Source organism: Ovis aries, chromosome 1 (assembly GCF_016772045.2).
Source record: "Ovis aries strain OAR_USU_Benz2616 breed Rambouillet chromosome 1, ARS-UI_Ramb_v3.0, whole genome shotgun sequence".
Classification (NCBI taxonomy): Eukaryota; Metazoa; Chordata; class Mammalia; order Artiodactyla; family Bovidae; genus Ovis; species Ovis aries.
In genome coordinates this window covers 248163703-248172403 of record NC_056054.1, presented here as the reverse complement: position 1 = coordinate 248172403, position 8701 = coordinate 248163703, and the positions used below count along the sequence as shown (strand labels likewise).

The 8701-nt window shown below is 46.4% G+C and overlaps 1 protein-coding gene and 1 non-coding gene across 26 annotated transcripts in view; both read left to right on the top strand.

Annotated features, from left to right (window-relative positions):
* Window positions 1-8701, top strand: part of ZBTB38 (zinc finger and BTB domain containing 38) — a 134512-nt gene that overhangs the window by 86850 nt on the left and 38961 nt on the right. For 17 of the 25 annotated variants that reach the window (XM_060395100.1, XM_060395104.1, XM_042236201.2 and 14 more), the window contains one exon: window positions 1777-1881. The exons of 2 other annotated variants lie outside the window; for them this stretch is intronic. The gene's annotated coding sequence lies outside the window, so the exon portion shown is untranslated. Of the gene's footprint in view, window positions 1-255; window positions 994-1776; window positions 8411-8701 lie in introns of those variants that run through there. 6 more of the 25 variants (XM_060395130.1, XM_060395139.1, XM_027959821.3 and 3 more) reach the window with 5 other exon arrangements.
* On the top strand, window positions 6907-6979 carry TRNAY-GUA (transfer RNA tyrosine (anticodon GUA)). The gene has a single exon. It is a non-coding gene; the product is annotated as a tRNA-Tyr (tRNA).

Below are 8701 nucleotides of genomic sequence, written 5' to 3'. Positions count from 1 at the left end.
GTGGGCGCCCCCTCCTCTCCCCGTCGCGCCCAGGTTGGGTTTGGGGTTTTGCGGGGCCGAGGTGTGTCTCCCCACCCCCAGGTCCCGGCCCTGCCCCTGTCCTCCCGAGGCCTGGTCCTGGGCACGCTCGTTGGTGCCCCGGAGCCCGGCCTGCGGCTGAGGCCGAGGAGCCCTCTTCCCTGCCGGGTGGCGTCCCCAACCCGGCGCCGGGGGCGGGCCGGGCCGGCCGAGCCGAGCCGCCGGCGTCCATTTTCTGGGCGGTGCTGCGAGACGCCGCGGCCTGACTCGCGGGTCCGGAAGCGCCATGGACCCCCGGGGAACGCGCTCGCGGGGCAGCGGCCGAGCCCTGTAAGTGCCAGCACAGGGGCCGTGTGCGGGGCGGGCGGGCGAGGCGAGGCCGGCCCGACCCCTGCTATCCCGGGAAGGAGCCTCAAAACCCGGCCGGGGAACGCTCGCGCGGGGCTGGGAGCTCCGCGGACTCCGGAGAGCCGAGGTGTTGCGGGGACCCGGCGCCCGCAGGTGCCCGGACGCCCGGGCCCGCGCCCTGGGAGTCGGGGTCCAGCCACGGAGTCGGGCACGTTGCGCCGCAGCCGTGGCCCATCTGCAAGGCTATGCTGAAGGGCGGGGGTCCGGGGACCAACGCGCACCCAAGGGCGGGGGACGTGACGGGCTCCGGTCCAGCAGTCTCGGAACGGCGCTGACAGTCGCATCTCCCCTCCCTCGGACCGCGAATTGGACCCCCGTCCTGACCCATCCGGAACCTGAGGATTTCCTTGGTTGAACACCAAAGCCCCTGGAATTGAATGGGAAGTGCAAAGGCAGGGCCCTGCCCCCAGGGCTTTGCAATCTCAGCCTCCTACTTCGGCAGTAGTTAGGTCTCCACTGTTGGTACAACATGACCGCCCGCTGTTAGCCACTTTTTGCAGGATATATTATAAATCACCTGAGGTTTTAGTCTGTCTGCGGTGCCACTTTATAACTCCTCTCCTATAGGTAAGTGACTAATTCCATTCTGGACTTTGGCCCAAATTAAATATCTCTTCTAAGGATCCATAATGGATGATACGTATTTTGGTGCCTTAGACATATTTTAAAGGTTAGAAACTTTTCTCCTAATTATGAAGCTCAACGATTCGGTCAGGTTCTCATGGTTAAAAAGCATAGGAGGATTAGGTTCGCGGTTTCTGAGAAACTTGTAGTGAGGTACTATCTCTGAGGGTAGTGTTTTTCTAGCAAGAATTGAGACCCATTAGAGGATTGTGAAATCAATTTAGTGGGTTGCTACCAGATTTTTTTTTGAAGATATAGAATATATAATGCAATATAAAAAAGAATAGAAAATATCAGGGTGCATTGTATATAATAAGAGTAAGCGTTGTTTTCAGGCTTTGGACTTTCCGTTTATGTAATATGATTTTTTTAAATGGTGGGTCACTGTCAAAAAAGTTTTTAAACCCTGATTTACAGGTTAATAACCCAGGATTTGGAATCTGGGGTGAACCTGTGTTCAAGTCCCAGGTCTAACATCGGCTAGCTCTGTGACCTTGAACAGATTCTGTGACCTTTCAGAGCCTCTTTTGACGTAGCTGTAAAATGGGGGGATGTCTCCTATGTTTTGAGGACTGTATGAATCACCTCTGTCATTTGCTTTACCCAGTGCTGAAATGACAGTAGGTGTTCAGTCCACATGCTAATGGAAGTCACTTTTCTTTCTGATTCGTTCGGTCCTGGCACCTAGTCATGAGACATTATTATTTTTGTATTACTTCTTTTTAGATCTAGATGTGGAGGAAATGGAGGACTCAGAACCAAGGATTTCCAAGTGATTTCTTCCGAAGCTCAAGACACTAACTCTGTTAAAGCTGGTCTGTTCTAACTGAGGTAATCGAATTTACATCTTTTGTTCTCTACTTGAAATAGGCAATGTTTTTTTCTGAGGGCCTAAACCGCTCCCAAGGAGCTTATGCTTTGTGGCCAGCAATCCACCAGGTTTGGGGATTACAAAGTGACAATGACATTTAGGCAAGCTGTTATTAAGGAGACGTGATGTGTGAGGTGCCTGGTGATGAAGGGGGAATGAAAGCCTTCTAGTTCCAGTTCTGCCAGTGACTGTTGTGAGAGCTTCTGTGGGTCTTGTCTTCTGGCTTCTTCAGGCCGGAAGGACCCACAGACGTCACCAAGGCCCAGAGAGTTTAAATGACTCTTCAGGGAGACCCAGTGGGCTGGGTTGGGGCAGGCCTGGAGCGTGCGTCGCAATTGCTCATTCATGCAGTCAGCTTCTGGGCCTGCTACAGGGGGAACACTGTGCTAGGCGCTGAGGATACACACGTGAAGAGTCCACCCCCAGGACGCACACTGCACCGACAGGTATTGACAGCCCAGCACACTAAGCTCCACCTTTGAGGCATAAACAGAGCCCCAGATGACGGTGATAACAACTCCCATTGATCAAGTGCTTTTGTGTGTGAGTGCAAGGCAGTGTGTTAAATGCTTTAAGTGCTGTGTTTTTACTCCTCACACTACCTCTGCGAAGTAAGAAAGTATAAATGTGAAGGATTGGAAGGTGAAAATGCAGGCAGGTCATGGAGGACTTTGCCTCTCAGACCACTTTTATGATGCACATTCGGTATGCAGAGCACAGGGATAGGACCACGAAGTTCAAGGTAGAGTGCTTGCCCTCCAGGAGCTTGAAACCTCAACTCCAGAGAGGCCGAGTTAAGAGCACAGTGCCTGCCAGTAGCCCCCGTCTCCTCTGCCTACTTCTGCAGCGGTCGGAGTGGACCCAGAAGAGACGGGGGTAGTTGATGTATCACAGTTCTGGCCCTCAGTGCAAGTTTTTTTGGTTTTGTTTTTTCAAATTTAATGTACTTTTCCATCCATCTGTGGAAACTGATGCTTTCAATTTATAAACAATAGTAAGGCCAGCTCTGAATTCATTTATTCATTCAACAAATGTTTATTGAGCACTTATTTGGGTATTTAAGGCACTTATTTGGGTATTTAAGACCAAACATATTACTCTGTTTTTACAGTCATGATAATGGTCATGTTCATTCTCCTAGTGAGGAATTATTGTTCAACTGTTAGAATTTTTCTGTTACCATGCCAGAATATCAGCTTCCAAGGATGTTGGAGATTGACTTGTAAATAGGATACCAACTGGATAAATAGGAAACACGTTTTTTAAAAATTTACAGAAAGGAGTTTCTTTTCAATTTTGATTTTGCTGTCACCATCACCTTTATCAGCAGAGAAAAAAGCATTTTGGCAAGGGAGCTCTCTCTGACTTGAAATGCTCTTCTCTTTTAGCTTGTAGGCCACACAAGACACTGAATCTTCAAAAGTAAAGCAATTTAAGAGATGCTTTAATTTACAAGGTTCAAAGTTAGAAGTAGCTCCAGTGATTGCCTTAAGTAACAAAAATCAGATTGTAAGCCTGGAATGCTACTTGTAATAAACTTAAGCTCCAAATGGAACAAATGAGATGTTGAGTGTGAGTGTGCTTTGCAAACTTCTAGGAGTTCTATAAATGTCACAGCAAATATTTATCGAGTACCTACTTTGAAATCAGAAGAAAAGGCAGGGCAGAAACCAGAGACAGGGAGACCAATTAGAAGGGCACCACAATCCACCAAGGAAAAGGCAGGGTGGGGGGAACTTGGGGAAGGCCGGAAACGGATGATAGCAGCGAAATGGGAAAGGAACGGACGCAAAGGGAAAAACTGACCCAATCTGACATCTGAGTAGAGAAAAAACAGCTAAAGCTGACACTGAGATTTCCAGAGCAGTGGTACCCATGAAGACAACTTGGAGAAGGGTGAGGGACTGCATTTTCGAGGGGCTGAGTTTGAAGTGTTGAAGTATGACGTATGATGTCCCCCAGACAATCAGTGGTTTTGCACCCCACAGGGAGGCTAGGGCTAGTTTAGAATCACTGATATAAAAAAAGGTAAGAGATGAGAGAACAAATTTTCCAGTGAAAAACCGTAGAGAGGCAAAGCTTGAGGATGGAGCCTTCTGAGAGGACCTAGCAAAAAGTCTGACAAGAGAGCAAGGAAGAATGAGAGAACAGGGCTCTGGAAGCCAGCAGTAGAGGGTTTCCCAGAGGAGAGAGGGTACAGTGTTAGGCTTCTGCTTAGTCGCTTCAGTCACAATTCCCAGGCAAGAGTACTAGAGTCAGTTGCCATACCCTCCTCAAGGGGATCTTCCCCACTCAGGGAGTGAACCTGGGTCTCCTGCATTGCAGGCAGATTCTTTACCACTTGGCCACCAGGGAAGCCCAGATGAACGAGACAGGGGATATGAGGCCTAAGACGGCCATTGGATTGACAAGTGCTAAATCCCTAATTAGTTGTTTTCCTTTGTAACATGCTATGACCTGCAGAATGGATATCAAGTGGTTCCATTTCCCAAAAAAAATGTGTAGTTTGCACAAATCAAGAATCACTGCAAAAATTTTATCCTAACAAGCCCCAAAACACACTTCTGATTACTAAAATTTCAAGATGTTAAATGTGGTTTTGACAGTTGTCGTCCTCTTTATTCTGTTGTCGACAGACGACCAAAGAATATCCGTTGATAGAAAGTTCTTAAAAACTACATTTCTGCTGATGTAAAGGTTTCTAACAGTAATCAGATTTGTATTTTGCCTGTTGCCATACGACTGTTGTATGACAGGGGGGAGAGAGAGAGAGAGAGAGAGAGTGTGTGTGTGTGTGTGTGTGTGTGTGTGTGTGTGCATGTGCGCATGTGCACGTGTGTGTGTGTATGTATTTCATGGGCATATGAGCTTAGTACAATGGAATGAGATGGCTGGGGTCAGATAAATCTAGTTTCACAACCTAGCTGGGCCATTTTCCAGGGTTGTGACTTCAGAAAAGTTACTCTCTAAGCCTAACTTTTTCCATCCATAACTCAAATAGGATTGTTTTGGAGATTGAGTAATATATAACTTGGTCAGGATCCATGCCATAGTAGGCAATTAATAAATGCTAATTCCATTCCCCTTACAATTTTTTAGGTATATGTATGTTTGTCTAATATCTGTCTATACCTAAAGGCTTATTTTTATGACTTATTTTAGCATGTTCATTTTGTCATGGCACGCACATACCTTCCATGATAGCTAGTCTATTCTGTGAGAGTTTAAATGACCTGCAATTTAGTATGGATAAGAATCTACCTGGGAAGGAGTTCCCTGCTGGTCCAGTGGTTAAGACTTCACCTTCCAGAGCAGGTGGTGTGGGTTCGATCAGTGGTAGGAGAGATAAGATCCCACACACCTCATGGCCAAAACACCAGAACACGAAACAGAAGAAATGTTGTAATAAATACAATAAAGACTTTAAAAATAGTCCACGTAAAAAAAAAAATGTCTTTTTGTAGAAGATTACACCTGAGGGATTGACTAAAATGTAGGTTCTCGGGTCCTTAGCACAGAGACTCAAATTCAGTAAATTTCAGGCAGACTCCTGAGAATCTTCATTTTAAACAAGTACTGCAGTGATGAAGATTAGCAAATGCCAGTTTTTAGGAAGCAGAGAAAGGAGATAAACCTGAGACTTGATAGGTTGATTTAAAATCCATAAAGACGTGCCTGTACTCAAAAGTTTTGTGTTATTCATGTTTACAAATTATTCTGTAATGAGATAGAAGACACACGGATCCCAGATAGTGAAGGAATGGTAGTCTTATCACACCCACTGTCGCCATCTGCAGTGTAGCCACAGCAGTGCTGGGTGACACAGCCCTCATATCAACTTCTTTTCCTGTGGAGTAAGTGGTAACACCCTGTTCCTATGCCCAGAGTTTGCAAAACCAATGCAACTTTAAGTGTTGTTACCAATAATATATTTAATGGCAGTAACAGTGCACAAGCACACCACTAAAATAGTTTGATGCATCTGTCTGTCTGACTCTGCCTTCTGGTCGACAAACATCCGTGTCATTATATTTCCTTTCTCTTCGCATCTTGTAATCATGTACTTTTGAGACTAGTTCACATTGTTTCCAACCTCATTTTATAGGTGAGAGAATAATTTATCCTTTTTTCTCCTCCTCATCCCAGCTCTCTTTATTTATTCACAGGGGAGGATTGAGACATACATACATGTTTGGTGTTAAGCTGTTTATGGAGAATATAAAACATAATTTTGACTCGTGTTTATTAAATTGCACTTTACATTCCTTGTATGTAATTTAGAAATCGGGTGACTCAATGGGGATATATTTATTAAAATTCTACCAAGTCATTTTATAACTGTTGTTGGCATTCCACTGACAGTTCACTTTTTTTGGAACAGGATGCCAGTGTCCTGGAGCCTTGCTTAGAATTAGGGCTTCTATGTCTAAACCCATAGGCCCTAAGGGGAGAAGACTGAACTGAATTTCATGGAGTCCATCCTGCCCCTTATATGCATTATCTCGGCCATCTTACTGGAATCTCCAGATAACTGGTGTGGCGGAAATTGAGTCTGAGAGGTTCGGTCTGATGTTGTAAACATGAGTTTTTCACTCTCTGGGCTCTTATCTGGCTCCAAAGTCCAGCCTTCTGTCTCCACACCCCACGTAGTTTCCCCAGCTACATACTGAGAGCATGAAGTAGCTCATCGTTCCTGGTTGTGGCTTAGAGACCCTTGCCCCTGCTATTCCAGTAATCTCAGAATTTTTGACAAGAAGCGAATGGACAGAGGTAATGTGCAAACTTGAATTCATTCAACAAATATGAGCTTGGTGCTAGGTATCATCAGATCAGGACCCTACTCTCAGGGCCTCCCTATCTTTCTCACCTGTTCTTATCTACCATCCAAGTGCTGCTGCAGGCTTGTCTTTTAGAGCAAAGACACCAGTGGATTGCTGCACTGATAAGGTCAAAGATTTGTGTCTTGCTATAGCTGTCATTAGACTTCCCTGGTGGCTCAGACGGTAAAGCATCTGCCTGTAATGCAGGAGACCTAGGTTCAATCCCTGGGTCAGGAAAATCATCTGGAGAAGGAAATGGCAACCCACTCCAGTACTCTTGCCTGGAAAATCCCACGGACGGAGGAGCCTGGCAAGCTACAGTCCATGGGGTCGCAAAGAGTCAGACACGAGTGAGTGACTTCACTTTCACTTTCATTTTATAGCTGTCACTGTCGTGTGGGGCTTTATGTTCCCAGAGTTGCTCTGTCACTTTGAAAGTTTAAAACAGTTCCTTAGGGGATTGCCTTGGGGCCCTAAGGAAGTCTACAGGAGAAAGAGCCCAGAGCCCTGCAGTGGGGGGTTGAGGGGGAGGTCAAAGAGCATCCTGTAAAAGATTGGACTGGAGACCTAGGACTGGCTCCCGTGACCCACTATGCAGCCTTGGAAAAGAAAGGCACAGAACTGTGCTGGCTTGATTTCCTCACCTGTAACCGGAGAAAGTTTGGTTCAGTGATGGAAAAGGCTCCTTCCAGCCGTAATTCTATTTCCTCCCCAGCAGAAAAGCAGATGTGCTAAAACAAGCAGATGGGAGCTCCACGTCTGAGGTTGGCCAGAGATCCCAGTTGCGAAGCTCCCTCCCACTGTCCTCCAAGGGGTACTTGTACTGGCCAGACCTTGAGTCCGGCCTGTACCCCATACACTTTTGAGGAAAGTGCATGGGTTTAAGGGTGCGAGAGATGGTCTGCTTTGGAGGAAATGAGGATTTTTTTCTACTGGCTGGGGAATCAATCAACAGGTGACAAAATAGGAGGTAAGGAATCATGGTTTGAAACTTTATGGCTGGAAAGAACCTCAGGAAGTAAACTAGCCCAGCCTCTTCACATTCCAGATAAGGGAACGGAAATGCAGGGAAGTCGTAGGATTTGCTCAGGGTCACACCACTTGTAGCAGACGGGGAACAGAAGCTAGTGTCCCTTGCCTGTCCAGTTTGCTGAGGAAACAGGTAGGTCCTGTCGTAAGGTGGATTATCAGGAGAGCGGGAACGGGCAGTCAGCAAGCCAAGCCTAAGGAAGCACTGGCTCCCTCCAACTGTTCTGTTGACAAGAGCAGCCCGCCATGCCTGCTGGGCTTCTCAGCAGAAAGACACCACAATGCAAACTTCCTGTTCCATCGAAGCTCTTGGATTCTTGTCAGTTAAGACAGTCAAGAAAATTTTCCTTTTAAGCTAAGAGAGGCAGGAGGCTGTCTCCTATTTTTTAAAGCATTTTTTTCCTCTCTTATTTAAGTGAAAATTGCTAAGGTCTCCAATAATTTAGTTTTGAGAGGAACGAAGCATTTTCTCAAGGAGTATGAAAAGGAAGACCCAGCTCGCACAGCCCATGTTGCTGGTCACACCTGTGCACGTAGTCCTCATCGCCCTGTGGTCCTGAGGAATCCAGCGGCTGTTCAAGTGCTAGAGGAGCATCCTGGGGTTCTTTCAGCCACCCCCTGAAGGCTGGCTTTGTGCCAGGTGAGATAGATACAAGCTGCCACTTCCTGCTTTGTGCATGGGACATTGTTTCTAGGTCCCGTTCTGTTTGTGTCATTTTTCCTGTTTGTGTGTTAGAACACTTGTGATTATTTGCAGAGTTGATTATCACTAGATAATAAGACCAGCAATTCAGTAAAAACAGAGCTGAATTTATTATCTCGCCAGGCAGAAGACAGCGGCATTCAGAATCCGTCTCCCCAAATGCATAAGCATTTTCACGCAGTCATGGAGATTTCTGATTAGCTCTAAGAGAATGCCGATTCACTTCTA